The sequence below is a fragment of the Leucopleurus acutus genome (genome assembly GCF_964270905.1).
Source record: "Leucopleurus acutus genome assembly, chromosome: 15".
Lineage (NCBI taxonomy): Eukaryota > Metazoa > Chordata > Mammalia > Artiodactyla > Delphinidae > Leucopleurus > Leucopleurus acutus.
Genome location: NC_139157.1, coordinates 75,756,698 through 75,774,143, shown reverse-complemented (window position 1 = coordinate 75,774,143; position 17,446 = coordinate 75,756,698). Strand labels below are relative to the sequence as shown.

The 17,446-nt window shown below is 40.0% G+C and overlaps 1 long non-coding RNA gene across 1 annotated transcript in view; it reads right to left on the bottom strand.

Annotated features, from left to right (window-relative positions):
• LOC309972442 overlaps nt 1-11,962 on the bottom strand; it is a 197,517-nt gene extending 185,555 nt beyond the window's left edge. Inside the window, exon 1 of the long non-coding RNA XR_014326802.1 lies at nt 11,844-11,962. This is a non-coding gene — a long non-coding RNA (uncharacterized lncRNA). The remainder of the gene's footprint in view (nt 1-11,843) is intronic.
• Between the last annotated feature and the right edge of the window lie 5,484 nt (nt 11,963-17,446).

The following is a 17,446-nucleotide window of genomic DNA, read 5'->3' as shown; positions in this document are numbered from 1 at the left end:
ACAGATATTTGTATAATAGTTTGGGTATATAATTGTAAGTTGAAAACTATGTTCCTTTTGAATTTTAAGCTATCTCTCCATAATATTCTTACCCCAATGTTGCTTTCAACAATTCTAATGTTATTTTGATTCTAGAGTCTTTGGAGGTAAATGTGCATCCTTTTTCTTTTTTTGTTTTAATTCTCTCTTTGGAAAGTTTGGGAGCCTCTACTTTTTCTAGAACTTCTGAAAATTCATTAAAATGTGCTTTGATGTGAATCCTTTTTTGTTGGGCTCCTGCTGGGTTCTTCTAACTTGGAGACCCTTGTATGTCAGTTCTGGAAATATTTTTTGTCTTCCATCTCTTGAGCAATTTCCTAATGTCTGTTTTCTTTCCTCTCTCTTTATGCAATATCTATGAGCTGAATGCTGGAACTCCTAGATTGATCATTTAATTTTCTTACCTCTTTTCTTCTATTCTCCATTTCTTTATCTTTTGATTCTATTTTCCCAGGGATTCTCTCAACATCTATTTGGTTTTTCTAAATGATTTTATTTTAATTTCTGAGAACACTTTCTGAGTCTGTTTATTTATATAAGGATCATACTTTTGCTTTTATTTTTTTGTTTGTAGTGGATTCACTATTTCTGTCTTTCTGAGGATTTCAATTACAACCATTGCTTTTGTTTAAGTGTTTCCTATTTCTCCCTTCATTGTCTTCGTTTCTTTTGGTTTTCTTTAAAAAAATTTGTCACTCACATAAGTTGCTGTGACTTGTGTACAGAAGTTCAGAGTTTCACATGTTCTGTTTCCTCTGAACATTAATGGCGAGTCTCCTACTTGGGAGAGAGAAACCTAGTATCCAGGAGACCTAAGGGTCTAACTGCACCTGGTACAGATTTTTCTCCACTCCAAGAACCATTACTAACTTAATGAGTCAGGGAACAACTTGAGAGTGAGTTTTGCGAGCTGCACTGGTCTTCAGTGAGGTCTGCTATAACGAGCAAATTCACATACTGGAAATAAAAGTCACAGCACTCACAAAGAGCTTTCTTGATATCTGCCTTGATTCTTTCGTGGTGTTTGTGCATGTGTGTCACTCTCCCCTTGCTCACTAGACCCCAGTCACATTCATCTTCTTTCAAATGCTTATTTTAGAATTAAGACAATACTTCTGTATATAGACTGTATACAGCAGGTACAGACTAAAGGAGCAACCCCCAAACTTATGACCAAATAGAACCCCATCGTCTAAGGAACCATAAACCTTTATAACATATCTATTCAAATAACATAAGGTAAATCAATTCATTGTTGACCACAGGAAATCATATATGTAATATAGTGTGCTTAAAAATGGATGTTCCATAAAGACATGTTGATTGATTGGATGTTTTTAAAAGGATTCACCTGTAGACTTCCTTTAAATAACTATTCCAAGCACTATATAGGTTTGGCTAAAACAATGTTCACAAACGTGATCATTACATAAAACTAAGGATGTAAACTAAATCCATATTTCTGTAAACCTAGTTTTTGCATGCTAATATTTCTGTGACAATAGTAAAGAGTTTCTATGATTCAAATATTTTATGTTCTTGAGATTTGGCAGTGATTATCCTGCCCAGGTTCCCTTCTCTGAGAGCTGCCACCACCTGCCCCTGGAGTCATGTTTGTACTTCAGGTCTGCAATCCATGGCTATAACCCGCTGGGCAGTTTACATAAGGACTAGTAATGAAAAGACTGGGCTGAACTATTGAGGGTTTCTCTCCAGCAATTTGGAATAGGATCAAAGAGCAGAAAAGTCAGTCAATGGTGGCTGCTTCTTTGTCACATGATGTAGGCTCCTAGGTCAAAAATCCCACTCTGAGGAAGCTGTGATAGAGAGCTATGCAAACAGAGTTAAAAAAAAAACATTCTTTGAGAAGAAAAGGACAATGAGAGATGCCTTGAAATGGTCCCATGTATTACCAGTACATGCTAAGAAAATCTGTCCTGGATCCTAGTGAATATCAGTTCAAGTTCCTGTCATGATGCCCCCACTACCTTCCTATCCTTGGATCCATGGGAAAATCCTGTACCCTCCTCCTTAAGCCCTTTTTCTATAAAAACAAAATAAATCACTATATGCAAAGGCATGATTACTATTTTATTGATGCCGACACACCTGACAACTGCCAAATAAATGTTACAATTAGTGTTGTATTTCTTCATATCCTCCTTCACTTCCTGAATTTATTTTGATGTAAATGAGAGCTGTACCTCTCAAAGGACTAAAAGGAAATCAAAGAGTACAACTTTCCCTCAGAGAACATATGGTCCTGCTGAAAGTTCCTTTGAGTTTTGCCCTTAGAGTGAGGAAGCTTTCTAAAGATGAATTTATGTGTGGACCATGGTGTCATGGTGTGTGTCAGTGGGCATGTATTTAAGCTGCCACATATAAATCCTGCAGTTAAGAGCCTGCATGAAAATTAAATTACCAAGTTAAAATGTAGCTTGAAGAAATAATTATCAATCCAGTGTGCATTTATGCTGAGAAATGTTTAGTCTATTGTAAATGAGCCACCATGGTGTTATATTACAACATGCCCAGAATTACAGAATGATGTATATGAACTCCTGTGCCTCAAGGAATAAGCATATTAGCACAAAGGAACATGAAATAGAATTACAGGACTGATAACTGAGTGTATGTAACATACTTTCACAGAATCATGTAATAACAAAAATAATAATAATTAATATATGTATAATACTCTACTGTGTTAAAATCCTCTTTAATATACTTTAACGTTACCTTATTGGAACTTCCCACCAACCCTGTGAAGTACACAGTCACTATTATTTCCTAAAGAAGAGCCTGAAGTTCAGAGATGCTAAGTCACTTGATTAAGTTACACAGTTTGGAAATGGAAGAGCCTGAATTCAACCCCAAAATTCTTCTATCAAAATTTGTTGTTCTTTTACTACATGCTATTGCCGTCTAAAGTTTAAAAAAGAAAAATTTAAGCTAGCAAGGATGCAAATCACTTTAACGCTGCATTTTTTTTTTTCAGAATGAAGTCACAATCTGTAATATGGCTCAATAACTAAGCAATCAACACACCATAAAGAAGGAAACTGTGCACTACCCTCTGTGCTGCCCAGATGAAGGCCTGTTCTCCATGTCCAAAGGCTTTGCTGCTCTTTAGGAGTTCTCCCAGAACTGTCAGTAGCAGTGTGAGGCATGAGGTCAGCTCTGGGTAGTTGGTCACTGGCAACCAGGATTAGCAAACAAGAAAGCTACAACAAGCAGTATCCACAGTCCAGTCAAAACAGAGGAGCCCCTCTGCCACTGTGTAGGGAGGCCCATGGGCCATTATAAGGCCATAGCAGGAGTAATATGAAACTGAAATAACACTTTGAAAATAAATACACAAACCCCTGAATTACTCTTATCATACTTGCCCTTGTCTTTTCACTGTTTACAAAAACAAAAACAGACACATGCTCTTCTTGTCCTCATTCCCTGACCATAGGTAAATGCCTTCCTTTCATATCCTTGCTCTGTAAAAATAGGGATAGCAATTCCTACCTCATGAAATTGTTGAGAATAGTTTAAAATAGAATGCATGTAAAGTGCTGAGAACCATGGGTAGCAAGAAAAAGGCTCAATAACTATTGTTATTTTTATCATTTTTATTAAGAACCAAAACCACACAGCCCGATGTCTACATTAACTGGACTCTCCCAAAAAACTCTTGCCCAAGAGGATGAAAGTACAAATAACTATTTTTAATTTCAGGAACTTCCTCCAAATCCATATATCCAGAACTTTCAGCAAGCCCTAATTACCTCCCTTCTCAGGACAGTAGACCACTCAATCGGACTTGTCAAATGATTACTTATGCTTCCACACTCCCTCAGAAATCCTTGCTTCACTGTGGCCACAGATTCTAAACTATTATGTCATGAACTTTGTCAAATCCCCATCCGTTTACTGCATGGAAAGACCTTACACTGACTCCAGAAACCTCACAAATATCCTGGCCCTCACCTGCCCCCTCAGAAATATTCATAAGATTTCCACAAGATACTGATCTTCCTTACTGGGTTAAGAATAAATGTAGTTTAGCTCTATGATGGTGCTCTTTTTGGTGAGTCAGCAGTTAACATTATTATTATTGTCTTGTATATCTTTCATCTCTATAATCATGTGTTTTCCAAATATTGCCCAAGGGGCTCTGAGACACTGAAGTGAACTCACGTGGTGCAGTGGGACATGGGAATTTTTGAGGAAAACACTGCAATCCCTGACATCCATCAGACACCGTATGGGCAATTTTAACATGAGATTGTTATGTTCCTTTCGAGACATCATATCTTTGTGAAACTGGATTTACAATGGTTGCTGTGATAAAAATCAAGTACTACATGGTAGTGTGAAAAGAAAAATGAGGCTGACGGTGATACCAAAATTTGAGAAGCAGTGTAGCACTCAACAGGCATACACGTCTCATTAGTAAGTAGTTAGGCTATTTTGGAGTGAAATAAAATTTTTTTTCTTTTAATGTATGTGCATTATGTATTCAAACGGCTATTAAGTTGTTAGGACTTAAATATTTATTAAGTTGTTTATTCCTACCTACTTCATAAATGGAACTGTGTGTTTTTTCTTTTGGTCTGGGCATATTATAAGAAAAGCTCACCAAGACACTAACGGCACTGGGAGTGAAGAAAGTTTAGGAACGTCTGCTCTAACCTAGTCTCTGTGCAACTGTGACTGGACAGAATTTAAAGAAAAATCTAAATCCAGGGTAAATTGCCTTTGAGGCTCTCTCCAACCTTCAAACCTACCAGTTTTGCCATGGGTTTCTCCTTTCCTCAAACGTGCTCATATGAATTCCTAGATGCCCAGAACTTCCCCTACACCCCAAGGAAAGTTCCCATTCTGATTATCAGGGAGATTAAATTTATACACTGTAGAGATGGAGTTGCTTCTCTCTGTCAACTTAGTTCTTTCATTCAACAAATGTTTGCTGAATAGCAGATAGAGGTTAAGCACAGTTCTAGATTGGAGATACATGGGTTATCGAACTTATTATGTTAATAGTTCTAAAACCTTGGAAGCTCATTTGTAATTGGCTAAAGATTTTCCAGAATAAATGCACACTGGAATGATCATAATTTCTAAATTGGGTATCTAATCCAAATAAATAGCAGAATTTTCAGCCAAGAGATACAGACATACCACCTATTCTGTTCACATTAAATTTAGGCCAGAACTGGGGTTAGTTATGAAACTTTCAAATGTGTTTTTCCAGCTTTGAAAGAAACATACACATGAATGACCAGTCCTATTTTCATTTTCTTGCTTCACTTCATACACATTCCAAGAGTTTTCATCAAAATGATGCATTTCTTTCATGGAATCGGCTCTGGGTCATCCAGCTCTTCTATCAAGACCAAGTGATGATCTGTTCTCTAAGTTAAGCTAATACTTTCTTGCTGTAGCTCAAATTTTCTTTTTCTAAGAGCCTCCTGGATACAAGTTCAAATTACCTTTAATATTAGAATGTTCTGAATTATCTTCTGAATATACTCTCAATTTTGTTTTTCCCACCCCCCAAAAAATTCAGGAAATATTTTTTCAAGTTTACAGAGAACTACATTTTATCAATTAATAATAGCCTAGTAAAGATGCAGAAAGTTTAATTTCTTCATGGAGGCTCCAGATTGTTCTGTCTATATGTTCTATTTTCCTTGTAACAAACTCAGACAAAGGGAGAGTTGCCTCCAAACTGATCCTTCATTTACAAAACAAAGCAACAAATGAGAGACTCAGAGCTTTTGGATGCGGAGCTCCTGTTTTGGCTTGACAATGCATATATGTAGTTTTCAAACCCCAATGAGCAGGGCAGTACCTTGTTGGATCCACGGGACAAATTCAAACGCACTAAAGTATTATATTATAATTTACAATGAAAAACAGAATACAGGAAAATATCATTCCCTCTGAAAGTCTGAACAAACCTATTCCCTTTTCACTCCTCTTAGAGTATTACTGTCAGGTAAGGTTAAGGGGGGCCCACAAAACCTTCGGGTCTTAAAGCCATGCCAAACCAAGAACAAGGTTAGTAATTTTTAGGGTCCACATTTTTCTTCTTCACACCAAACTGGTACAATAAGAGAATGACACAGTGACAGGAAAGGGAGTCGCCAAACCAGCAACCCCTTGCGACGGTAAGTGATTCTGTTTCCTAAGGGGAAGTGAGGGATGGAGAGCTTCAGCAAATGGAGCAATTTGAAGTCCCAAGGTCCAGTGTTTCCTAAGTGAAGACAGGAAAAACTCAATACGAAATTCTGCCTGAATGAAGCCTCAAAACCATGAGGGACAAATTTGCAAAAACAGATATTGAATCTGTGCTTCTGTCTCCTTGCCTGACAACAGTGTCCAAACAGCACGTGCACGTACACACACACGCACATACATACACACACACACACACACACACACACACACACACACTGCAAGAAGAGGCTCAGATGAGAAAAACTGCTCTTCTCAATTGTTTCCAATGTTTAAGTCCCCAAGGCTTACTGTAAAAATCACTAATGTCAAAGAAAATTAATAATATGTGCATGCAGAGTTAGCTCTGAGCAGTTTTAAAGTCAGCTGTTTTCATTCCCATTGTCCTAAGTCTCCCCTTTCCCAGCGTTCCCAGCACAGCTCTCCCTAAGTGGACTCAGTAATTCTTGTCTCTTCCTCTGCCCACTGCCCAAACCCTCCCATCCAAACCCACTTGTTTATACCTTCATATGAACTCAAGTCACTGTGCAACTTCTCCTAGGGATTTGGGGGTTAAACTTTATCTCCCCAAATGATGTAAATGGCCGTGGCCCTCATTGAGGAGATGGAAGACATACATGAAACAGGTAAGGAAGTTGCCAAAATTATCTTTCTGCTAGTGACTTATAAACATGCAGGATTAAAAATCTTCTTTCTGTTTTTATCCTCAGGGACTCTATAATGGAGAAACTACTTCTGTTACATTTTCTTACCTTCAACATTTCTTCCTGCATCTTAGCTTCGTAAAAACTTATACAGGGCTTCCCTGGTGGCGCAGTGGTTGGGAGTCCGCCTGCCGATGTAGGGGACACGGGTTCGTGCCCTGGTCCGGGAGGATCCCACGTGCCGCGGAGCGGCTGGGCCCGTGAGCCGTGGCCACTGGGCCTGTGCGTCCGAAGCCTGTGCTCCGCGGCGGGAGGGGCCGCAGCAGTGAGAGGCCCGCGTACCGCAAAAAAACAACAACAAAAAAACCAAAAAAAAAACAAAAAAATAAAAAAAAACCCCACTTACACAGATTTGAAGTTTTCTTAAAAAAAAAAAAAAAAACTCCTGGGGCTTCCCTGGTGGCGCAGTGGTTGAGAGTCCGCCTCCCGATGCAGGGAACACGGGTTCGTGCCCCGGTCCGGGAGGATCCCACGTGCCGCAGAGCGGCTGAGCCCGTGAGCCATGGCCGCTGAGCCTACGCCTCCGGAGCCTGTGCTCCACAAAGGGAGAGGCCACAACAGTGAAAGGCCCGCGTACCGCAAAAACAAAACAAAACAAAAAAACTCCTGGACCTACCAGGGGCTAGTTTCACTTCAACCTTACTCTGGGCTGCCTTTTGGCAAATTCTACATGCCCAAAGGGGTTGCTGGTTAGATTGTTTCTGAACTGGAGTGTGCAGCTGAGGTTCTGATTGTTAGGTAAGAGTTCTGATTAATTCCATCTATCTATAGACCTGCCACAGCACCAGCAGCTGATTATGCTAGATTAACAAACAAAGCAATTCAATTTGAAAAACAGATGTTTAGTCTCTGTGCTCTCCAGTCTCTCACAGCAGGGAGTCAGCCTCGCAGCCCAGAACCTTTTACATATTTGCATGCTTGTGTCCTGCTGGAGAAAAGCCCCGGTGTTTGTGTGAAGGACTCTGTTGGATGCGTAGCCTACTGAGTGAGGAAAAACGTTACACGCAGTTGTTGTCCTGAACTCGGAGAGACAAAAGTGTCATTTCCTTGGAATGCAAGGCACCCAGGCCATTTCCTCCATGGGAACGATCTACACCACCACCCTGGCAAAGGCAACCTGAAACAGCTGTCTCCACAGAAGGGATACCCCTGTTGCCCAGTTCTCTTGCCGTGAAGAGGTTAGAAGAGCACCAGAGTGACGTGGGATAGTACCCACCGCTTTCACAGTTCCTTTCCAGCCCAGCCCCTCAGTTGCTTGATATCGCCTTCTTTCAGGTATAACATCTTCAGTAGGTTTCAGTCATGTGTTCCTCTTTCTCGGGAGTAAGTCTGCCATCTCCTTAGCTAACTTGTATATTTTTGTTCCAGTTCAATGGGTGTTGATTTCCAGTTTCACTTTCTGAGGGCAACTCTATCCAGGCTTGCAAGTCAGCTCACTGACACTTATACATCCCAGCCTGTGCAATATCCCAGCCAGTGCAATCTTTAATCAATCTTCCCACACAGATTCTTCTAGGCTATTTGCTCCATGGAACACTGCCAGGTGATTGATTTCCCTACACCTAGTACCTCTGGGAAATACAGAAACTCTTGCCTCAGTGTGACAGTGAGAAATTTATTATCAGAAAAAAAAATATTGAGATAGAGAGGGAGCTTATTGATTATTATAGACACTACAGGCACTGAGAATTACTAGATTCTTTAAAACCTAAACTTCATTGCAGCCAAAAACAATGTGTATACTCATTCAATAAGCATTTTACTAAGTACCTACTAGACTCTGTTCTAAATTTGGGAGCAATAAAAATAAATATGACATGGTTCCTGCCCTCAAGTAATGCACGGTAATAGAAGAAGTAGAGATATTAAAGAAAGACATGCAATTAGATGTTTTAAGTGCAACGATAGAGCTATTCACAAAATAGTGGGAGGGATAAGGATAAGTGAACAAAACCTAGTCTGGAAATCCATGACCGTTTTCCCAGACACCTTCATTCATAAACTGAATCTTCAAGAATGAATGAATAGTGGTATAACATAAAGAATCATATTGAGGCATAGGATTAACCATAAAGAACTCTAAGAATTTGGGTAGAAGCATTTTACCTATGCCTAGTCTCTTCCCAGGGATCTTACAGGAGAATAAGCATAAATGGAGGACTTCATGTTTCCTCCATTTTTAACTAATTGATCTTTGAGGGGTTGAAGGCAATAATTTAATCTTAGTTTCTTACGACCAACATGAGGGTAGAAAAGCAAGAGTATACATTTACAGTACATAAAATTTAAGTAATTACCACTCAAATGTCTGGCACGGGGGCACCATAAAGTTTTGCCATGCTCTATTTGGAATAGAAAGGGACAAACAGTATCTTGGAAAAGATAGGAACAAAATCCTCTCCTTCTACCAGTTTTCACTAAATGAATTTTCATGATAATGTGGGAAGGGGCAGCCTTTGGGGTAAAACTGAGGAAGCATTCTGATGAAACTTTTGTGAATGCTTCTCTGTCTACACCAGGCTTAAATACAGACTTTGCTGACATGTAGGCCATGTCATGTCGAATAGCATGTGGCTACTATAATCTCACAGAATCTGCCAAAAAAAATGCCCTCTGACTTCTTTTCTATTCTTTCAAGTTGCTCCAGACCCTCAAAGGGCCACAACCATGAAACACTTGGAGACACTTCCTAGTAGCCATAACAAGCAGGAATCAGCTAGTCGAGGAGGTGAAGGGGTGACAGCGTTTCAGACAAAGACAGATGCATGGAACCACATGGTCAGCCACATGCCACACAGCAGTGCGGGCTGGAGAGATGATGGGACTGGAAGCAGGTGGGGGCCGACGGAGGGCCTCTTACTCCACAGTAAGAAAACTGATGCTGTAGACAATTAAATCATACTGAAGGCTTTAGGAAGGGTAGTGAACATCGACCTGTGTTTGAAGAGTCTAGTCTGCTAGCTGCGTAGAAAATGGAGTTGAAGGGAAATAAAGATTGAATGCCTAGAGACCCTCTAGGAAGCCAGCAAGAGTTTAAGCAAATGAGAACACAGGTAATAGAGACAGACAGGTGGGGACATAATTTTAGAACACTTAGGGATTGACTGGATGTGGCTGGTGAGAGACAAAGAAGTCTCAAAAACGGCTCCTCAGTTTTTGGTTAGAAGAGCTAAATGGGTAGTGTTACCATCCGTTCATCAGTTGAAATAAAGACGAGAAAGGGAAATACTTTACAGCGGGAAATGAAGAGTTCTATTTAGGCTGTGCTGAGTTTGAAGGGCATATAAGACACACAGCTAAAGATGTTGGGCGTAGAATCTGGACAGAAGAAAGATTTGTCAGGAGCAAGCGTATGGGCTGTACTTAAACCATGAGGCCTGATGAGATCAGCCTAGGAGAGTATGTAGATGGATGAGAAATACTGGCTGACGGCAGAAAACAGAGGCTTGGAGGACAGACACAAAAAGGACTGAGAGTCCAGAGGAGAAAAGGATCACTCATAGGATCACAGAATTCAAGTTTTGAAAGTGATACTTTGAGGAGAACAGCAGAGACCAGCAGAGTCCAGTTCAACAGAGAAGCCGAATAGCGTGTGTACAGAAAACACCCATCTGGCAACCGCTGACTTTTTGAAGAGCAACTTCTGACTTTTGAAAGCACAATTTCTGTAAAATGATGGAGGCAGAAACCAACGTGCATTGGGAATAGAGCATATGGAGAATGAGAGAATGAGGGTGACTTTTCTCCTGCTGGTGAGCGAGGATGTGGGGCTTTGTTGCTTCTGAGTTCAGCACCCAATACTCCAGGGCCTCCAATGCAGAAGCAAAGTGTAAAGACACCTGGTTGTGGTTGTGTTTGTGGTCTTTCTGTTTCCACTTTTACTCTCCACACCTCCAGTCACCTAGACTGTAAGTTCTGTACATTCCACCTTACAGGAGGCAGCAAACAAGATATTCTATCTGCCTGCAGAAAAGAGACATTTCCACAGCCAAAGCCTCTCAGATTTTGCTGGAGAAATTAGAACTCAATCTCTTTCATAGTTACTCATCATCTTATCATCTTATTTTCCTTCTTTCTTGCTGTTCTTGTCATTCAAAGGGAGAGAGGGAGAGAGAGACTGCCTTTCTGTCACCTCGGTCCTCTGCAGTCCTCCGGACACCCACCCCGCCCAGCTCCACAGGACAGAGCTCCGGGACTGCAGGGGCTGTGAAAATGTTGCTCACCCCCTGAGAAGTGCTCAGGAATGAAGACATGAATGAATAATGCATCTCTAACACCAGTCTTGGTACACATATTTGCACTCCTCTTTCCTTGTCTAGACTGCAGAATCCTGGCGAACAGGAGCTGATTTATGTTTTGTAGCATTGTTTGCACCCAGTTGTGAACTAGGTAGTTAGACAAAAACCCAAAGAATAAAAATAGCTTCTGCCTTTGAATAATTAGACGAATTAAACGAACACACATGAAAAAGTTTGGAGAAAATGTTAACACCGATTCTGGCTCTAAAACTATTCGTGGAGATTAGAGATCCGTGTGTCCTGGAATTGGCAGGAAAAGTTTAGTAGAAGAGAGAAAATTTTACTTGTCCCTTTGAGAAGGGGTTGGTTTAAAATAAGTGAAGGGGTTATAAATTCAGCACCTGTGTTGGCATTGCCGAATTGCAGGAGGAGCCAGAATTAGCCCAGCATAGCACAGTGGCAAGGGCAGGGGAGCCCGAGGTGGATGGGACAGGAAGAGACTGGCAGTGCAGTGGAGATGAACGCTCTTCTTCTTGGAGAGGGAGGACAAGATGACATAGGCTCTATGACTATATTTCAAGCCTGTATTCTTTCCTGGTGAACACGCATAGTGAAAATATTTTATACCGACCATTCACAGGTTGGAAATCCCAGTTCTTCCTCAGGGTCCTGGTAGAGCTAGTGCAGCTCACTTGGCTGGGTCTCGTGGCTCTCCCAACCCGTATGCTGATGCTGGCGGTGAATCTGGGAGGCAGTTTGGGAGAAACATACAGGAACAGATTTATTTTTCAGAAACGTTTATTTTCTCTTGGCTCACCAATGGTGATACAACTGATAAAATACAACCAGAAAAGACAGAAAAGCCAGAAGAGATGGGATGAAATGAAGCTGAGTAAAAGTTTGAAAGCGTTTAAAGTGAAAACTCTTGCAATACTGTTCGTTTCCTGTGGACGATAAAATATTTCTGAAATAACTCTAACAGGAATAAAGAAGTCACTAAAAGTCAGTGCTCTTCTCCAAGTGTTTTTAAGTAAGAAAAAAAATGTCCATTCTGTAATAATGTAAAAAAAAAATCTTAATTATGCTTCTTATGGTGTCTATGTATACTTGTTCTATTTTGAAGACTCATCTATGAATTCCATTTTGGCAGTTAGTGACATTTTAATAGCTCATCATTCACATGAAAATGTTTTTCACAGGGTTTTAGTTTGCCATTCTCACTGTAGTCAGCAAAGAAATCACTGTCGCTCATTTTAACAGTGCTCACTCACAGTGTTTGGCATATACTAGATGCTACATAAATATTTGTTGAGTTCAATTCTCAGGAGATTTACTTGCTTTGCAGCTAAAAATGTAATATAAAATGACTAATTTCTAAAGAAACAACTTTTTTCAGACTCTCAAGTGCCACAGCTTAGGATTTGTTTTGTTTGCTTTGTTTGCAGTAACAGCAATGAGATATAATCATAATAATTTACTCCCCTCTACCCAACTACCAGAATTAGAATTTCTCTAATTCTTGATGGACTGGACACAATATAGAACTTTCAGAAATTGAATGTATCAACTAATATTTTTGTATTTATTGACTTTTGAAAACTTAACTTGGTTCCTAAAAAGTTTTGAAGAAATTCCAAATGAAAAACAAAATTAATAACAACAAGATAAGCATCAGTACAGATGTCATAACATTCTTAATTGGGCCAAACTTAAATAAGGAAATTATTCTGCTTTATTGTAGCATAAAACTTGATTCAGGAGACCTTGAATACATTAAGTAGAACTAAAATTCGAACAGAATGAAAGACAGGGTATTTTTCTAGCAGTGTTTCATCACATTTCTCTTAAAAACTTTTCTTGTAGTTGATTTCTAATCTCACAACGTTGTGGTCAGAAAGGATGCTTGATATGATTTCAATTTTCTGAAATTTACCAAGGCTTGCTTTGTAGCCCAGCATGTGATCTATCCTGGAGAATGTTCCATGTGCACTTGAAAAGAATGTGTATTCTGTTGCTTTTGGATGGAATGCTCTATAAATATAAATTAAGTCCATCTGATCTAATGTATCATTTAAAGCCTGTGTTTCCTTATTGATTTTCTGTCTGGATGATTTGTCCATGATGTAAGTGGGGTGTTAAAGTCCCCCACAATTATTGTGTTACTGCCTATTTCTCCTTTTATGTCTGTTAACATTTGCCTTATATACTGAGATGCTCCTATATTGGGTGCATATATATCTACTTGTTGGCTATCCATTATTTGTGGCAGTTTAGAAACTTTTTAAAGTTCAGAACAGTTCCTTCAGAGAAAAGGGTTTGCAGAGAAACAGTGTGCAAAACAGATTATTAGAGTTGCTTGGATGGAAAGTGGGGGGAAGCCATGGTCATCTAGGGAATCCTGCAGTCCACAAGGAGTTGGAGGCCAGAAAGAGCTGGGTTCTAAGCACAAAACTCCACTAACTAGACCTTCCAAGCTTCAGAATTCTCAAACATAAAATGGAAAATATTACCTATCTTGTTGAATTGTTATGAGAAGTGAATGAGATGATTGAAGTACTCAGTGCAATAAGTTGCAGTAAGAGGTCACCGAACCGTATTATAGCAGAAAATGTTGGCACTCTGCCCCCTCTCCTAGAATCTCCATTCACCATTTTAGTCCATGTCACCCACCACCTCCCCTTCATCAGCACGTACTCTTGCTTTGGGGAGAACCCAGGCCAAGACAGGTGAAGTGCCTGAAAATGTACATCACCAGCCCACTGCAGTCCAATGGCCCTCACCCTGTGACTGACTGATGGGTGCAGGAGTATTTCACTATATTGCTTCCTTCAGGATCAAGCTAAAGCCACCTCTGGAACTTGCCCAAGAAGAATACTTCCCTACTTGACATATCACCTTTCCCTGTGTTGCTGCCCTACCCCCAGTAGGTCTCCTGGGTATGCTTCTATAACAAAGCCTTTACATAGGAACACCACTCTCGGGGCCTGCCTCTGGGCAACCCAACCTAAGAGGGGTCAACGAATGGCTATGAGAATGATATACAAGGTCCTGGATCATATTCCTAATTTCATTTTCAAACACTCAGCCCCATTACATCCTCTCCATGGCTTCTCTGATTCAACCCCAGAGGAGCCAAGGGGCCCCCAAGGCACCATGAATGTGCATGCCTCTCTTCTTTCTGTTTAGAACACCTTTCCCTATGAGAAACACCCACTCATCCTTCAGGACCTAATTCAAATCTCCCCTCCTCTGTGAAACACCCTGAAATCCCAGCAGAAATATCAATACTTGCTCTGTGAGTGCCCTTAAATTTTGTACCTATCTCTCCTATAAAATATGCCATACTGCATTGGTGACTATGTCTGGGAACTACCTGATCCTGGGTACCTTTGCATTTCACCCAGTTCCTCTCCAGCCATCCTCTACCCACCTTCACCCTAATCACGTACATGTCCAAAACCCTTTCCTCAAACCCTTAGAACCAGATGAGCTTTGGAACTCAAAACCTCCCAATCTTGGAATATTATTACAGACCATGTACCACATCTTATAGAACATTCCTGGCAGGTTCTCGGGTGACACTCCCAAACCGAATACAGTGCAGTTTCTTCCTTGAGAGAAATGAGTATTCACACAAAATGAGATAAATAAAAAATGCACGTAGCCTCATATCCATTTGGGTTAGGTTTTGCCACTAAATGAATTCAGGCTTTTTAGAGTTTTTTGAATTTCAGATTTATAAATAAAAGGTTGTAGACCTTTAATAGAGGCTCAATATGTGTATACTGAACTGGACTGGAGAAAACATCTTCTCGTTGCTGTTTCCACTAAATCTCCTTTCTGCTTAAAGCTATTAAGAGCAGATGTTTCAAAGTTCCTGGATACAATTGCTTTTTACCGGAAGCCAAGATGAACTGCCCAAATCACCAGATTTCCCTTCCTGATTCCTGGAGAAATAGATTATGCTATTTTCCTGCTGCTCTGAATGTCAGAACTGTGAAGTCAGTTCTTCTATACGGATATATAAAAATTGCAGAGCCTGGAACACTACTAATTTGACTACCAAATCTGAGGATAGCAAATCACTTAAACACATGCTTTCCTTGGTTTGCACTTGGCTATTAATAATCTCACAGACATGAAAACTAAATCCCTCCAAATGGTGTAATGATATGTGATCACTGGAAGCATCTTAGAGGGCACTTAATTCAATCCCTTCACTTTATAGATGATGAAACCAAGGCTCAGAGAGGTTAACTGACTTTCTCGGGTTCACACAGTAGGTTAGTAGCAAAGCGGAAACTAGAATCAAGATCTCTAGGGTAAGTTTTCTTTTCTCCATGCTATCTTGCCTCAATAAAATAGGACTTCTTCTAACACTGATCCTTTAATCCTTCTATTCTAAAGGCAGTTATCCTATTCTGTTCTCTGAATAACAACATTGCACGCATGGTACCCTTCCTGATTCTCCATACCAAGACTGTCATTTGAAAATGGAGATAATAGCAGCTTCCCCTTTACTGAGTCTACATAATATATCAAGGTCTGCACTCAGAGCCTGATAAAAGGAGGATCTAAGTGGAAGATAATATTACTATAGGTTATGATGGTTCTAACAAACATATATTAAAGGCTTAATAAAATTATTTTTGGAAATATTCTTAGATTTTTAAAAAATTATATTTACAGTAAAGTAAAATATATTAGGCTGATTAATCAAATTCTTAATATAAAATGATTCCAGAGTTCAAGACCCTTATAACCACTTTATTGAAATACTGTCACTCATTTAAATGCTATACACGTTTTAATTTGCCAGCTCTGTAGTATCACTTAAATAGGGATTTTGAATTAAATTCTAATCATGGAATTTAAATATGAAAATATCAGTTCAAGGAAATAGCTATTTGTAATGTGTATAACGTGAAACTTTAACACAATTTTAAATATTATCACCTTATGTAAAGAGTTGTAAATATTTCCCCCAAACATCAGGTAGCATTAAACCTCAGAAAGAGGTAGTAATTTTTTTAGCTAAGTTTTATCTACAGAAAAACTAAATTACCTGAGTAAAAAAAAGAACTTTGCATCTTTTTTCCTATCACATCATATATCCTGAGAAGTTTTCCTCCTCCACTGGCCACCCTCTTCCTTCCTACTTTAAGGAAAGTGAAGAGAAAGACACAGACTACAAAAGTGTACTTGTGGGTCCACACCTGCCCAGAGAATGTGAACACACAGGAGAGGTGAAAACACAGAAATGAAAAGGTTAAAACGTCAGTTTCCCTCCAACCTCAGGCCATTTGGACTACAAACAAGAGAATCGAAAAATATTCTCTCATCAGTTCCTTCCTCTAAATAAAGCACTGATTATCTTCAGTGAACACATGTGAATCCCTCCAACACGTCAAAGTTACTGCTAATTGGAAGTAAAATCAACAATTAGCCATCCTGAGGTGCCCTGTTAAAATGTCCTGTCATCAAACCACTGATGACAGATTTAGTCCCTCTCAAAACTAACAAAGCAGAGTTCAAATGGATGTAATAAATACAACTGAAAGAAAATCCTACAAGAATCCAAGAAGTGAGGACCTACCCCACTGAGCCTCCTATTGGCAAGAGGGAATCTTCACATTGATTCTTCCATGGACCATGCCAAGTCTCATTAGGGTTTCTCAAGGAAGTGGTAGAGCTTCATGTTTCATTTCACTAATGATCAAGTTTCCCAACCAATGTAATTAGAACAGCCAGGTCCCTGAGCACTCTTTGTTTTTGTTTTTTTTGGGGTTTTCTTTTGCGGTACGCGGGCCTCTCACTGTTGTGGCCTCTCCCGTTGTGGAGCACAGGCTCCGGACGCGCAGGCTCAGCGGCCATGGCTCACGGGCCCAGCCGCTCCGCGGCATGTAGGATCCTCCCGGACCGGGGCACGAACCCGTGTCCCCTGCATCGGCAGGTGGACCCTCAACCACTGTGCCACCAGGGAAGCCCCCTGAGCACTCTTAATCAATGAGAAATTCAAAGCCAATTCCACACACCATCTAGGTTTAGTTTTCCATTCACCTGTTGCCATTCATTTGAAGGCAGTAAAATCTCGTTGAAATGTTTGTCCCAAAGTAAGATTTTTTACATAAGTTTATCTTCAGAATGGCTATTGGCACATAACCCATGGCTGTAAACTGCCCCCCGCCACACTTCTGGCACCTCTATAATCACTTTATGTGAAATGATTTATTC